Below are 16,892 nucleotides of genomic sequence, written 5' to 3' on the forward strand. Positions count from 1 at the left end.
AATTATTCTAACCCGGTATTTATTTTTTTTTTAGCCATGTTGCCATATTAAAGGATACTTCACGAAATGTCAAGAAATGAAATGGGTAAGTGCATGCTTTCAAATATAACTTTATCTCAAATATACCTATTATTTTTGTCCCAATTTCCTTAATTTCATGCCAGCAAATAAATAGTAAGTGTAGAAAATGTATTCGAATAGCGCTTTGTATTTCAATTCAAAATTATTTTGTCATGCTTATTTTTTTGCGCATTGCAAAAACACAAAGAAAAATTCAACTCGAAACAGGGAAACCAATAGACAGAAGGAGAGAGAGAGGAAGAGACAGAGAGCGCACTCATTGGCATATCTACATATTTATGGTTCAATGCATCGGTAGAACACACAGAGGGGCGAGTAGACCAAACAGATTATGCAGTGAAAAACAGGAGGGACGCAAAGGGAGCGGGAAATACCACTAAAGTATGCCAAAGATGCCGATTCATTTGTGCCATACAGCCCAGTCGCAGCAACTACAACAATATTGAGCTTTCACATATATGCACATACACATACATACATACATACGAACGGATATACATCCATATACGTTTGTGCTATGTTTTTCAACTATCGATCTTCCTGTGGAAACATTTGTAATTTGCAGCGCTTTACATTTGTTTATGCCTTGTGGGAATTTCAAAAATCTCATTCCAAACAAAAACAACAAACTATAGAGTTAGAGAAATGGAAAACTCTAGGAAAACTATATGCATGTTTTATTTTAAATAATTGACATTTCCTACGGAGTTTCCAAACACTTGCCATGATTTCAAGTTATGCTCAAAGATTTTGTTATAAATATAAAGTGAATGTGTCTAAGGAAGGACAGAGACACAATTTGTTATATAAAAGCAATATTAATTATAGTAATATATAGACTCCCATTAAACTTCATTGCGTACTGATTAAATCAAAAACCTAATTTTACTGTACAAAAAATTATATTTCTCATGCATAACAAAAAGAGATGAGAAAACATTTCTTGGAACACGTACAAGATTTACATTTTCTATGTATGTAAATTTATATTTTTTTGGACGCCATTGAACTGTTCATAATAAATGGTAGATTGAAAATTGTACCCCAAATGTATTACGCACTGTCAGTTATTCTTTATTCGTATGCCATCCTCTGCTGTTTCGGTTTTTGAGCATATTCCTTTTGTAGTTTGGACAATTCGTAGGCAGTTTTTCCTTATTTTGCGGCTTCTGGTCATTTTAATTTTCTGTTTCGTTTTCCCTGTGCAGCTGCCGGGCAAATAAGATATATATGTAAATTATTATTACCCATAATACACATATATGCCTATCCTGTACATTTATTTTAATGCCATTTATGTAAAGGATAAAGTGCAAATAAATTTGTGCCTGCATGACCAGCAGCTGGTCAGCCTGGACGCTCGGCCATTAGGCAAAAATAACGACCTACATATGAATCACACTTAGGAGCTGGCAAGTTATGAGTCCAAATGTCAGTTGGGCAAAATTAAAACGTGTGTTTATGAAGAAAAACTGTCGCCAGCCAGTTGAGATGAGGCAGGCCACATTCCACACTCCAATTCCAGTTTCAGTCTTGGATCTTCTCCCTGTTGATTGTCTGGCTGCTTATTTTCGTGTCGGGCTGGGTTTTGCACTTGCTGCAAGTGCACTTTGGTTTATCTTGGCTTGTCTGCTGCCAACACGGACCTGGACAGGCGGACAGACAGGCGGACAGACAGGCGGAACCCCGACACATGAAGTCAGTCATTTGGTCTGGTATTGGTCTTAAGCCAGTAACATGTGTGTTGCAGGAAGTATAATTTTGCTGTTGCTTGCAACTTGGCTGTAAAACTTTAATTGGCGGCAGCCAGGACAACTGCAACAGGAAAAATGTTGACAGCAGAATATAAAAGGATATGGAACAGAAGAACCTTTGTTTAAATTTGTATGGTGTGCTGACACAAGCTCTCATTATGTTGAAAATTAAGCTACAAAAAGGAAATGAAAAAAATTCTATAGAATTTCAGCATTTCGTGGCATTTGTAAGAGTTCGTAAGTTTTTTTTATGCCCGCATAGAGAAAGACAAGCTGGACGAATGTCGAAATGTAGGTTCTTATATGGAGACCCTTATTTCTTTATAATTCTTTAAAATATTCTGTTTTCCAAGGTATTTTCATCAAACTTAGCATTTACGAGCGTTCCTACTCTCATATATCTGAAAAAGGATAATGTCTACAGGGTCATAAAGTCGTTTCTCATTGTTTTTTATGTAGTATTTAATGTACCACTAAACAAAAAAGTTAAATGCCAAATGGGTTGATACGATAAATAATGTGAAATATAAATTGCTGAATGATATTTTTGTTATAGGAAAGTTCCAAAAAAAGGGCAATAACTTAACAAGTGTTTCATTTATGTTAATAAAAATACAGAGTGCATTCGTTTTTCCGAAGTATATGTACATAAACAAAATATATTCAGTTCACACAGGGGATTTGATGACTTTGCATTAAGCAACGCCCTCTGCTTGTTGAAGTGATTATGACTAAGATCACATTACTATATCGTTTATCAGCCATGGGGGTTATTTTATTAATATGCCAGCAAAAATTTTCCGAATACAACTTTTTCCTACTTGTTCATCATAAAAAACTCATTACATTTCGAATAAATGTGACACACTTCAGAAAATCTTCGTTTCATCGTGTGCCGCCCTCACCCCTACATCGCACACACACGCACCTACACACACCTTTGTGCTTGCCAGTCTGACCGTCTTTCCGTCGGTTCACTTTTACTTAAATATATCGACCCGTTCGCCCTTCAGTTTTTCCACTTTCATGCAGACGGGGCAAAAGATAATTGTGTTGCAACATCAGGAAAACAAAAAAAAAAAGGCAACAACTCACTTTCCCACATGCCATCAGCCCACTCCAATGAATGCCTAATGTGTTTATGAATTGTCATTTTCATTGCCCTACGCATTGCGCTGCCGCTCTCTGTTTTGATGACATGCAAGCAATTTATTTGGCCGACTCTGACTCCGCTTCTTTATCAGGAATTTGTCACATTACAACAAATATGGCCCATCAGGGCAAAGAGACCGTTGCGGGCCATGGGACTTTAAACCAAAAGAATCAACAGTTTGGCACTGCCAGAGAGCGCCAAGCGCCAAGAGAGTGCGAAAGCAACACAAAGAGAGCGAGCGAGCACTGCTTAACCGACGCCGTTATCGTGCATTCGTGTCGCACTGCTTCGGCTCGCCGTCGTCGCGTAGCGCTGAAGTTTAAGGACGGCAGCTGCTGTTTGTTCAGTTCTGCTTTCGACGTCGAGACGTGTGGACGCGTGCTGAAAACAGTTGCCGCTCTGCCGACGCTCGCTGACTAGCTCTCTGTGTGTGTGTGTGTGTGTGTGTATGTGTGAATCTACGTACGTGTTGCGATGCCGTGGCCGCAACAAACTTAAAGTTGAGGCAATAGACTCAGTCAATGCGACATATACCCTAACAAGCAGCTGCCAACTGAGAATTGTCATTCGGCCAAAACAAATTCAAACTGATTTGCTCCCCGAGGCGTTTGAATTGCCAGCAAGTGTTTCCAGCCAGACGATCTATCCGAGTATCAAAATTCTAGACTGCACTTTCAATTTGTTTTGATCCAATTACGTGCTTGTGTGTGTGTTTTGGCCTTTGACCTATGCAATCAAGTGACAATTTGCCAATGCAAGCCGTAAGACGTGCCACAATGTTAAACCAATTTGCACGATTTACTCTCGTCTTATAAATAAATTACAAACAATTATGAAGCAACAGCAGCAAGCCATAAAATAATCAACAAATTGTTTGGCCAAATTCCATATCAAAGCCAAATAACAATTCCAAACACGAATAATTGAAATCTTCAGGTAAGCACTGCATGAATGCATTCCGAATTAAAATACTGCACATGTTTACCTCAAACGTGTTGCATAGACAGCTAATTTGGCAAAGAAATTATTTAGAAAATTGATGAATAGATTTTTTTTGGATTTACTTTTTCTATACTTATCCTCTACGTTTGATCAAAACGATTGATTGATTGATCAAAACGGCAATAACATACATTAAATGAATATTTAAAATAATTGCCAATAGATATTTCAGATATACATACATCTACAGATACAAATATAGATACAGATACAGATACAGATACATATACAGATATACATACAGATACAGATACATGCCTAGATACAGATACAGATATTTGCTTAATTTCTTCCAAATACAAAGCAAATATAAAAAGTTCCTTAACACCTGCTTTTTTCTCATAATTGACTCCCAGATAAAAATATTGTCATGTATTTTTCTAACATCTAATCGTAATTAACAATGACATTGCTAATGCTTAATAATACACACCCGGAAGACACGATCTCTAAGCCAAACACACTCGCAGGAGAAGCTGTTGCCATTCCCAAAGTGCGTCTCTTTATTTTACCTTAACACCTTTAATTAATTAAACCGCACAGCTCCCGGAAGTACGGGTGGCAACACCTTGAACTGTTGTCAAGGTTGCGTAACCTCTGCCAATTGGGAGCTGCTAGGGGGACAACTGTAACGGCATTTGTGTCGTCTTTAAACCGCATTATTTGGTTCACCTTGGGGCAAAAGCAAGACTCGACGACGCACAATCAGTCAGCGGCCCCTGAAAAAAAAAAAAACACTGAGTCCAACCCCCCGATGTGTTTGCTACGGCAGCAGCCAGCGTGTGCCACATTTATATCATATTGAAAAAGCGCGGCATACTTCTGCCACAGCCGCTTGATTACATATTTATTTGATATTTGGCTCACTGTTTTACGATGCAACTTAGCCTGTGCGTAAATCTTGAGTCGTCTGTCTGTCTTCGGTCTGCGCCGAGAAGCATTTACATAAAATCCAATCAAAAGACATGCACATTAACTGGCGGCGCCTCTCATTAAATTTTTAGCATGCCGCATGTGGCAACGGCTGCACTTAACCCACAGTCACTTAGCTCCGCTTAGAAGCCCGTCAACTTTACCTACCCTAAAAGCGTCTTTAATAATTCAGCAAATTGCCTGTCGCATCAACTTGGCAACTCTTTAGGCTTTTTTATTTGATTATATTTTGTTGCTCCATTTGTTTTTGTTTTCGATAAGCAATAAAATCAATATCTAAATATTTATTGAAGCGCAACGAAGTGTATATACTCGATTATAAGTATTTGAAAAGAATTTTGTGGTTAGCCGTTTTGGCACCTTATTGAGGTATTTGCGTAAACAATTCTTGTGTATAATCTAACTTGGTTGAATATTGCATTATATTATTATTATTTTGATGCTATTAAAAGAGACTTCTTTCTTAAGTAAAAATGTATATATACATTATGAGTCACAAGATTACTTCTACCTTACATTGCCAGCTAGTTATATTTAAGGTGAAACAACATATCAAGACTTATTGATTTTGAGGCTTCATATATGCTGATTATATCAAAGTTTTATTATGCACTTATTTGAGAGAATAGTTTCGGGGTGATGTGAACGACACCGTTTGAATCTCCCCTTTCTTGTTATAGACAGCCAGACTCCATTCATGGGGCACCTAATTTTTCTTCTTTCGGGAGAAGCAAGGTGCAAGGCCTTGCGGGTGGGTTGGGAAGGTTGCGAAGGCAATTAAATAGTCGTTCGACATGTTGACGGATTACGTCTCCTAATTTGGGAATTCTCAGGGCTCTCTCGATATCCCTAAGACACATATACCAAGGATCATTGCAGATATCATAAATTTCACATCTTAAGCAGCAAGTAACAATAATTTTCCTATTACAATTTAACAATATGTCATTTTGGTAGGACAAATGTGCAGCATTTTTATTAAAATGATAAAAATATATATATATATGATATTTACATCAAATTAAATCAGTTAAGCTGACGCCTCTGCTGATGTCGGTGCCTGAGGCAGCGGCTGTGCTGTAATCAATTAAATATTGATATTTTTAATATTTAATCTTTTCAATTAAATTGCCAATAATTTACATGACAGCCGCAGTGCGCTTTTATGGGCAAGAAGTTTCGCTCTCAGAACGAATAACGAATGCCATTTTGGTATACCGTAAATGATGTTGTTGCATATAAATCAATTAAACTGTTAATTTAAAAATAATTAAATATACAAATTAAGTTGCAAGTGTTGCTCGCCACGAGTTGACAGATTTATATTTCGCATCGAACTGTTTGAGTAGTTATAAATATGTAAATTCGATTCGATTTTTATATAAATTTCTTAAAATATAACTTAAAATTGTTATCATTAAGGCAGTTGTCGATATTTAACTCTTGTAAATGAGGGCTAAATGAAAGTATATTCCACATTAAGTATACGTACATTTTGCTTCGTCAAGTTACAAAGTCTTTCATTTAGCCCCTAACAATACCATTTGCCTCTATTGTGCCCTGTCAAGCCCATTCACGCCCATTCAAACGCTAAGCAGCCATTATACATGTTCCATAATTAAATAAAGCTCATTAGGCACAGTTTTTATTTGCGAGATGCACATCGCGCATACGCAGTGTTGCAGCAGGCGGCACTCTTGAAATTCGACGTGATTTTGCATTTGCGGGAATTTGATGAAGGAATGTGCGCCGTGCCATGCTGTTGAAATTCCTAATTATATTTTTGGATTGCGCATACGCCCCGTTGCACCCATATACAAATAACATGTCGTATGCAATTTCTTGTGGCACACAAATTGAGCTGCAATCAGCAATCAAAAAAAGCACTTATGGAAATAACCATGTGGAAGGACAGCAATAACAATGCACAGAATATCAATCATAATTATAATTAAGTGAACTGCGCGGCGGTAGAAACATTGAAGAGTTCCACGCGCGAGTTCGTATTTGTTTTTAAATTTATTTAATTGTTAACATATGCAGCAAATAAGCATATACAAATTTTAAGCGTTTGCGCGTTTTTCTTGGTTAATGTTTTAATTTAATTGAAGGCCTGCCATTGACGGCAATCAATCTACCAATCAATCAATCAGCGCGCGTGATGAGTGCCAAATAAAACGAATTATTTACAAGCAGTAAAATAAAGTACAGGCCATGCCAGAACTCAACCCGAGACCCGCATTGTGTGCTATGCATAATAATGCCAGCCCGCCGCACGGCTCAACTTCAAATGGCTTCAGCACGCCGCTCGGTACGTGCCACAGTAACTGAGCCTGACAGTCTGTAGGTATGCATTTCGCAGTCAACCGCATCACAGTTACAAATTAGCGAGTGTAGCGAACTTGGCGCACCGCCCGCAACGTGGCCTGTCGATTGCATGTGCAACCCCCGGGCCTGACAACCATAAGCCGCAGCCCTCTTCCCATTCACCGCGCCTTTTTTCCAGCTGTGTGCGCACATTCAAATTCGGCATTTCCATGCCATTCTGTGGGCCACGGCTGCAGTTGATATGGCCAAAAAAAAAAAAAAGGCAAACACCGTCCTTAGTTAAACACAAACGTTTTGCATTGGCTTTGGGGTCTCTCTCTCTCGCAGCTTATTCTAGGGGGGTGTTCGTAAGCTTTTGGCTATTTGCTGAGGCTGCCTCATCAATTTGCAAAGAACCCAAGTAAGTACCCACACTGTCAACATTGACAAAAGTTTTAATTACAACAAGACAATCAGTTAACATTATGCTCTAAGGCGCCTGTGTGTGTTCTTGAGGTTTGACGAGGTTGGCAGCAGCTCAGCAGCTGGGCAAACAGCAAAAGTGTTGCATACTTATGAGGGCATGCCATTTTGTGCTTATCAGCCAGCAAACTTCTTGGTTAAATGGAGCGTTCTGCATGTTAATTGAATGGCACAAACAGTCATGTCAGCCCAGCCATAATCCTTTGACTTTCTGTCCACACTCCGTCATTTCCTTTGATTTTTGTTGCCTAGTTGCTCGACTCAGGATGTTCAGACTTTTGTGCTCCTGTCAGATTATGATAATTTGCATATTATGCTAATTATAAAACTCTTTTTTTCTCCATATTACACTCATTTATTTATTTACAACTATGTGCTTTAGCTACGTCCCGAATCCTTTTCCCAATTAGTCGTGAACTTTAACGGCTTTTTCATTTCTTTGCTGCCTTTTACACAATTTTCATGGCTAAGATTTTAATTTTACCCTTTTTATATGCTCCCCAGACAATGTTTACTAATTAATAATGAGAAACTACAGTCAGGATGGGCTAAAAGCAACTGCAATATTCTTAAATTTATGCGTTATCTTGGCTCATGTGCCTTAAACAAATAAGTTAATTAACTTCTAAAATTCAGGAATAAGTTTAAAAGGTAAATCTTAGCAATATAAAAATCACAGTAATTCAGAGCAGACATCAAGCAACTTTTTTGCGAGATTAACTATTTTGCAACTTAAAGTTAAGATTTGTGGCAATAAAACAAAATAATAGAACACATAAGATAACAAAATCTTATTAAACTAATAAATGATAGTATAATGTCAATCTTTTTAAAAAAAAACTCTCAAATAATATAAAAAATTGAAATATAAATATTATACAATTACTTATTAACGTAATGTCAGTCTATTTAGAACTCTATAAAATCTAGCCAGAAAAATTTTATTTGGTTTGTTCATAGGTTTTGATCGATTAATTAAAATACATGATAGTTTATCATTTACTCTTAAAATTCTATAAAATAAAAAATAATAAGTACTCGAGCTTTAATGCAGGTGGTTTACGCCTTTGCACATGCGACTTTAAAGTAATTTAATGCTTGCTATTCACAGTAGCTGCCGCAGACTGTGGCACATAAGAAATGTTGGCCCATCAATCGCCTTTGTTGCCGCGCGGCTGCTGTTGCTGTTGGCAGATGCTTTTGCATTTTGGCATACAAAATATGACCAAAGCAATGGCCGACAGTCAAAGGCAGTTCATCAGCATGTGCCTTGCGGCTTCCTTGAAAGGATGTTCATATTTATATATATATATATACATTTTGTGTATATATATATATATATTGTGTATATTTATTATCGCTTCGTTTTATATTGGTTAACGATTTTTGATTGCAAAAAGTAAATGTACAGAGGCCCATTTTAATTGCACAGGCTTTTCAAAGAGCTCAAAAAACACACTCGCATATAATTTATGGCATACAATTTGCATATATTATTGAGTACGGGCCGCACTTTGAGAGTCAACATGTGCGCTTTATTTTAATTTGAAGCTTTGCCACATTTTTGCTACCGTTTCTCAATGTTGAGCGCCTACTTTGAAGCTGGGCGTGCACTTCAATTTGTCGGCCCGCAGCCACACGCATAAGTAGATATGGACATGGGTCTGGGTGCCGACATATTGCCCTCTAGTTTCAGACACTCAATCCCTCACTATTCACGGTATTTGGCCTGTTTGGTTTGGTGCACGCGTCGCATACAGCAAAAGGTCGCATATGTCGTTTGATAAATGGAATGGAAATACGGGAGTACACACAGAAATTTTAATTGCTTTTGCAAATGAAGTGAGAGCTTGGAAATTGAGAAGCTCAAATAATTTAGACACCAATGGAAATTTTAAATTAAAAACAAAACAAAAAATGTTGAAGAAAAACGCATGCATAAGAAAGAGGTCTATTGAATAACAGTAAGCGCAATGAGAAGTACGTTATTTAAAAAGAAAGCATATGAAAGGGAAATAAAAAAGGTAACCAAGGAAAAAAATACAGATGTTTAAACAGGAACAAAAAAGAGTTATCTTTGAGTTAAGGCTTGTTTGCATGGCAACGATATGATAAAGTAATTTTCCAAATTTCTGCGTTTGCTAAACCAACAGACAAGTTTGCTTAGAGAGAGAGAGAGAGAGAGAGAGAGAGAAGAAGAGAAAGATAGAGAGAGGGATGAACAAACAATTGGGCATAGCATAACAGAATTGATGCTAAGGAAAAGTATAGACACCTCGCAATACCCTCTTCAAGAATGCGACAAGAGGTGAGAACAAAAAAGCAAAAAACTAATGGAAAAATCAAATAAAAATAAATACAAAATAAAATAAATAAATAACTAAGCTTAAAGTTAAACGTTTCTAGCCGCAACGAGCAGCGACACGCATTGCAAAATTATTGTTGACTAGTCGAGAGAAATTTAATCCGAACACTGAACTTCAGGCCAAGCGATGCAGACACTCAACCACCCATTGAACAACAGGGTATAAATAATAATAAAAACAAAAGGTTACTTTTGCCATTATTTGCACGATATGCTGACACTTTTAATAACCACAAAAAGCACATAAATATCATCGCCTTACCGCAAACAACACCAGCAACGGGCCAAAGTGCTCATCAGCAGCAGCAGCCGCAGCAGCAGCAGCCGCAGCTGAGCAAGCAATTTCCATGCATATCCATCAAATGAAAAGAAAACACGAGCTAGAGAAGCAGGTCTGAGGCCAGAGCTGGAAACCCAGTAAATCTCGAAGCCAGCTAATTTCCGCAATCAGAAAGTCACTTACGTACCAGGGCATATATAAACAAAGAGCCAAAACTACGACAACAAGTTGTAGGGGAAACCGTGCAACGCCGGCATTATAAGCGCCATAGTTATAACTATCATTGCTCATGTGCTGCTGCTGTGAAGGTTTTGCTGTACAGTGTTTTCTGTTTACGGCTCCGGTTGTTGGGCCATGTGTCATTCAAAAACAAAAACACAAAAAACAACACAACACAACACACACTCAAGTGAAAAGGACAACGCACAGGACAAGCGGATACAATGGCCATGTTCTTGTGATAGCTCGGGTAGGGGATTTGCGTGTGCTGCGAATTTATGCTCGCCCCTTTTTTACGATGACGTTGCCAACTTACCGAACGAGTGACACCTAACTGTAGTATATATAAGTATACCATATATATATATAAAATACAATAGGGTCAGGGGTTCAGTCACTCAATGTCCTGAACAGCATGTGTTGTCTATCTAAAAGCCACACACATGCACATACAATGACATATATTACTATGACACTAGCTGAAACTGACATCTAATTGATTATTCCAACAGCAAAAGTATAGACAAGAAGCGTAGCCAATTAATTGAATAATCAATTTGATTTATTGGATAGCTAAAATGTGTTGTTTTATAGAGTTTAATTTGATTTGATTGCGACTTAAGGCAGACATTCTAGACATCAGCCCTAGTTAAGATTGCAATGACACTAGCTGAAATTATTCTAGCAGCAAGTATAGACAAGAAGCCTGGCCAAAAAATCAATTATCCAATTTGATTTATTTGATAGCTAAAATTTATTATTTTATGGGGTTTTATTTGATTTGATTGCGACCTAATGAGTTATTTCTTTAAGTCAGCACTTTTTCAGACATAAATGTTACAATGACAACAGCCGAAAGTGACATATAATTGATTATTCTAATTAAATAATCAAATTGATTTATTGGATAGCTTAAATTAATTATTTTATGGCGTTTTATTTGATTTGATTGCAACTTAATAAATTCATACTTGATATCACTTTTATTTAATACACAAAAAGGAATGACATTAGCTGAAAGTGACATCTAATTGATTATTCGAGCAGCAAAAGTATATACATAAAGCGTGGCCAATTAATTTATTATCCAATTTGTTTTATTTGATTGCTAACACTTTTTGTTTTATAGACTTTTATTTGATTTGATTGCAACTTAATAAATAATTTCTTTACTTCAGCTCTATATAGAAAAAAGTCACATTAGTGTTATAATAGAGTATAGAGTTTATTCAGAGATGCTATTTGCATTATATACTTGAGCTTTAGTCCACCTTTAGGGAACTGTTTTGTTTTGCCAATTGTTGATTTGTAATTGTATGCTCGCTGTCTCTGCTGTGACCGTTCAAGTGTCTGTCACAGAACAATAATTATTTGCCAGCTATTGGAAAACAATTTCCCTTTCCATTTCCTAACATTTTTCTGTCTGCTAGCGCGCAAAAGTTTTCACCGGAAATTGCTGCAATTTATGATTTAATTTATGTTCCATTTTTAATACTTGCCGCCCGTTAGCTGCGATGGCTCTGCCACTGCGTGTGCTCGATGTTGCATATAAATGCGCTGATTATCGCGGCACGTTGCAACAGCCAACGGTGCCACGCCCAGTTCGCGTTTGGTTAAGTGATGGGGCGTGTAAAGGACGCACCATCGAATGCGCCAAAGATAAAACGACAATCACAACTTCAAGTTGCGGCAATCAGCTGCAAAATGGAAGAGAATGAAACCAAAATACATGCCATAAATTCAGTTCAGCGTTTTGTTTGAGGCGGAACCTGACAAGCTATTAATTTAGTTTAGCCAAAAATACCATTCATTTGTTAGTCAATACTAAATTCGAGACTGTTTTATTTGAAATGTCATAATGTGAAAAACATGTTGAAGTGCCCACGACATGTGCTCAAAATTCACGGAGGTCAGGAATTTTCCCAGAATATCTTGTACTCAAATTTAGAGTCGAAATATCAAAAACATGTTGAAGTACACACGAATTGTAATCAAACTTCATTGAGACAGAGAATTTTTTCCAGAATATCTTGAACTCGGAACTCATACCTTTGCGCTTTGGCAAATTTGTCAAAATTAAAATCAAACGCTTGCTAAATGTCACGCACATTTGAAGGCTTGCCAGCCGGGCCCCAACTTTTTGTTTACTCCTCGGAGGTAACTTTACCAATACCAGTGAAAGGCTCCTCCCCGGTCGCCTGCTACTCACTCTGATTGCAGCCTCATGTGCGACTCATTTGAACGGAGCCTTCGTCCGCACGCGCCAGGACAGGAGCATTCATCGCATGTTGAGCAAATTTTTTTATGGCACGTTTGCGCTTATATTTTTTTTTTTCATTTTTTTGTCGTTATATTTTTGGTAAAGTGACATTACGAACGAAAAGTGAAAAGCATCATTTTTATGCGACACACTTGAAAAGGTTTTTCACTCAGGTTTTTATGAGTTCAAAAGACGAGAGTCGAAAACCAAAAATTGTCGCACCCCACCACATCACATCCGCATCACACCCGACGTCCATCCAGCCGTAATAACAGTGCTGTCTGTCAAAATGCATTCATGCGTGTGCGCCTACCTATATAGGCACCACCCACCACCCACCAAACACCCAGAAACCACCCACAACACAACCGACCCACTGAAACTGTCTACGTCAGTTGGCGACACTTTAAACGCGTCGCGTGCCCAAGCATTTGCCAAATAGCGCGCATATTTTGTGTCAACGGCTCGGGCAACGCCTTGGAATATGCAATGCAATACTTTTGCACTAAGACTTAGAGATGGGCGCGTGCCGTGTGCTAAGTACACAAACACGAAGTAGACACGGCTCAGCCTAGCCCAACGCGAGCGAGAACGGAGAGGTTTTCATCTATTTGATTTAAATAAGAATTAAGCAATGCAATTTCGGGATGTGCTTTTAATGCATTATACTTTTTTAATGTTAATATCTAGTCCAACTGCAACTAATTCAACTTATTTCCTACAAAAGCCTCAATGAAGTCCTGCTTGTGATTTTTAATTTAAACATGCGAATTATCATCTGGGACTTAGTCGGTTAGTTAAAGCTGCCATACCTTTTTTCACTCTTGCCTTATTTTAGAGACCGTGCCCACACAGAGCACGCACGACCCAAGCTCATCGCTAACTCTAACCAAATTGCGTAAGCAAACAGAAAGTGAGTTACGGAAGAGGAGGTATTCCAATTTGGACTTTCGTAAAATTTCGTTTTATGCATAAATGCTCGCTCTCTACAAATATACCTTTAAAAGTATCTAAACACAGGCAAGAAAGCAAAAAGCAGGCACTTATAATTCAAGCGTCAGTGGAAGTGCTTCTGTAATTGCAAGGCAAACAAGTGCTCAATGACAGTCATTGAGCGCACTCCAGAAGCCTACTGACTGTTTGATACATCCTTTGCTCGCCAGCTGTACACTTGGCTTAAGGACATTTGGCTATATGTATTAAAGGCACAGATATGTTGTCCGTTTGCCTGCGTTAATTAGCCAAAAGTGCGTACTTGTGAAAACGTTTTGCTCTATAGAACTACAAAAGAACTTTTTTAATTAGAAACTTTCGTTAGTTTGAATGCGACGAACTATGAAAATTGTCCAAGCTATGCGATACCTTGATGAAATATGCAAAATGTGTGTAAATGATGTTCTGGAATTCACACACTTAAAACTTTCGACAAAGTTGCCGAACAAGAAATGGGAGTTATGAGCTAACAACTGCAGCCGCACATATTTGGATATTTGATTTGACTTAAAGGCTTATGGCCTTGTGGGATTTAGGCAGTGCGGAGAGTATGCTGTGGGTGTTATCTAAAAATAACAGCTGAGACAACGGCCGCCAATTTGGAATTTGTAAAAACTTTGCCGTTCGCCGTGCAAACTTTGTCTGGCTGTAAAATTTGCTGCGAAAGGCTTTCCTTGCCACTTTGACTAACTGGTTTGATAAGCCTATGCCACACACACACACACACATGCGCACCGCACAAAAATATACTTACGAGAAGAACTTGGGGGTATTATGATAAAGTTAAGGCAATCAATTGCTTATATGTATATTTATATTATATATGCGCGACCGAATTCTCAACAAAAAAGAACCCGACCGACAGGTGAGAACACCTAATAAATCACTTGCGTCGCGGCCCCGTCAATTAATCAAAAACGCCTTCAACTTAACAAACAATAGACAAACTCCCATGATACAAACTGAAGCCATAATGCTTTAGCTCCCAATCTGCAGCCATGCCCCCGTGCTCTGACTCTCATAACGTTCAACGATTAATAAAGAGTATAAAGTCTTTTTCAACAAAAAATGTTATAATTAAGCCGTCAAGCTGCTGACAGCCTCGTTGAACAGCGTCTGCTGATAATGCTGCTTTATATATATTTATTTATTTGGAGTTGCCATTTGGCAACATCAACGTGCAGCTTACGAGCTGTCAAGTGGCCAGAAAATGATGTTAAACAATTTTGGGAAATATCTCTCAATAAAGAATTTATTAGTGGCATGTTGAGTTGTTAAAAAATGATTAACTTTGTTAAAGAAATAAATTATATAATTGAAACATAATATTTTTAGTGGATGCTCAATCTAATTTATTTTTTATTTTCCTACAAAACCTTAAATTAAATGTTTTTTAAGCATTAGGCTAAAAGCTGGAAATTAACTGACTCTTAAATCGTTTTGTCTATTTGATAAATGATTTTAATGCCTTGATTGATAGGTTGCCCTAATTGTTCTGTTTATTGTTGCAAAAAGGGATTTATCATCGTCAGGCTAAAAAGGCACAAAATATATAAAGATAAATATCTATCAAGGCAGGCTGTTGGCCAAAGCGTTCTAGATCAATGACTCAGCCAGTGGTTCATGCACATGGCTTAATCAGGCCAAAAGTAACTTTTCATAAATGTCAAGCACACACAGACAAACACACTGGGATTACACATACGGCATGTTGTACGGCTTGTGGTTTACACTCGAGTGCCGTTGATGCTAAAGTAGTTTTGTATTTTTGCGTTTGCAAGTCCATAAATTAAATTTAACCAAAAAATGTTTGGTTTAGAAAGTTTCTTGAAGCAAAAACTTGTGTATACGTCATGTTGGCCAGGGAGTCGAAAATCTTGTTAGTCGTCGAGTTGTTGTTGCTGTTGATGCTGCTGCTTTCTTGTTTGCTCGCATAATTCTCAAGCAAAACGTAATGAAAAGAAACAGCAAATAGCAAACAGTAAACGGCATGCAACAAATGCACTCGACAAGGCTGCTCCCCAAAAAAATATTTAACTCAACCTGCAGCTGCAGGAAGTTTCGGCCAAGCGTATTGTAATTCAAATGGTCTTCGTGCTCACTGAATGAATGCTGCACAGCTGACGATTAGCTTTCGCAGACCGTCGCAATGTTTGCACAAAACGGACCCACAAGCCCAACCAAAAACCTTGCCAAGTTGTTGCCATCTTTCAAACGATAAAAGATTTATGCAAAGTGCAGCGGAAATTGAAATTGAAAGGCGACGTCGGCAATGCCAGCCAAATGCAGACAGCCCGGCGGCTGCATTGCTTTCTAGGCAGCCATTGCGAACGAACTAAAGCCCAGCTGAGAGCACAACTCATTGACTCTCGAGCCTGGCTGGATGACTGGCTGACTGGCTGGCTGGCTGCTGGCTTTAAGTGCCTAAGTTGTGCAACGCTTTTCAATTAAATTCAATTTATTAATTTCAATTATTTGCGCTTCAAGTGACCGCGTCCCAGGCCAGCATAGAAAGAGAAAAAAAATGCAGAAAACTGTCAACTCAGCACACTTAAGCACTGAAGCAGAAGCCAGTGCCAACTGTGCTGTCCAGATGCTGCCCAGCAGTCAGTCGGCTCCTGTGGCTGTTAAGTGCTGTGGAGGCATTTGATTGATGTACCGCAGACTGGGGTGGTTGCTTTCTCGGCTAGGGAAACTGAGCAGCAGGCTAAACGCACTGCTAAAAGAGCAAACGCGTTTAGCCCATTAAACAAAGAACATGAAATCCCTAAAAAATAAACAAATTAAATATTAACATTGGAAAACACTATACATTCGACTAGCAAGTCTTTTAATTTTATTATTTCTAAACAATTTACCGTGCATGTCATTTTTCTGTTTGTTTGTTTACAAGAAATATTTTTCTTCAATTTTGTAAGCTTTCCGTTCAACCGATTAGAGTAAAATTTAATGTTCAAAACTGAATATATGCTGAATATTCTTCTTAAATTTATTTTAAAAGAAAATTGTGTGCGTGGAAAACGAATATCTAATAAAATCAAGAGCAAAATTGAACTTAACTA

At 37.9% G+C, this 16,892-nt stretch overlaps 1 protein-coding gene across 1 annotated transcript in view; it reads left to right on the top strand.

Annotated features, from left to right (window-relative positions):
* The first annotated feature begins 3,391 nt into the window (after positions 1–3,391).
* Positions 3,392–16,892, top strand: part of LOC115769414 (tyramine/octopamine receptor) — a 37,378-nt gene continuing 23,877 nt past the window's right edge. The window contains exon 1 of the mRNA XM_030714225.1: positions 3,392–3,924. The gene's annotated coding sequence lies outside the window, so the exon portion shown is untranslated. The remainder of the gene's footprint in view (positions 3,925–16,892) is intronic.

The sequence above is a fragment of the Drosophila novamexicana genome, unplaced genomic scaffold, assembly GCF_003285875.2.
Source record: "Drosophila novamexicana strain 15010-1031.04,08,12 unplaced genomic scaffold, DnovRS2.1 tig00000009-arrow-pilon, whole genome shotgun sequence".
Classification (NCBI taxonomy): Eukaryota; Metazoa; Arthropoda; class Insecta; order Diptera; family Drosophilidae; genus Drosophila; species Drosophila novamexicana.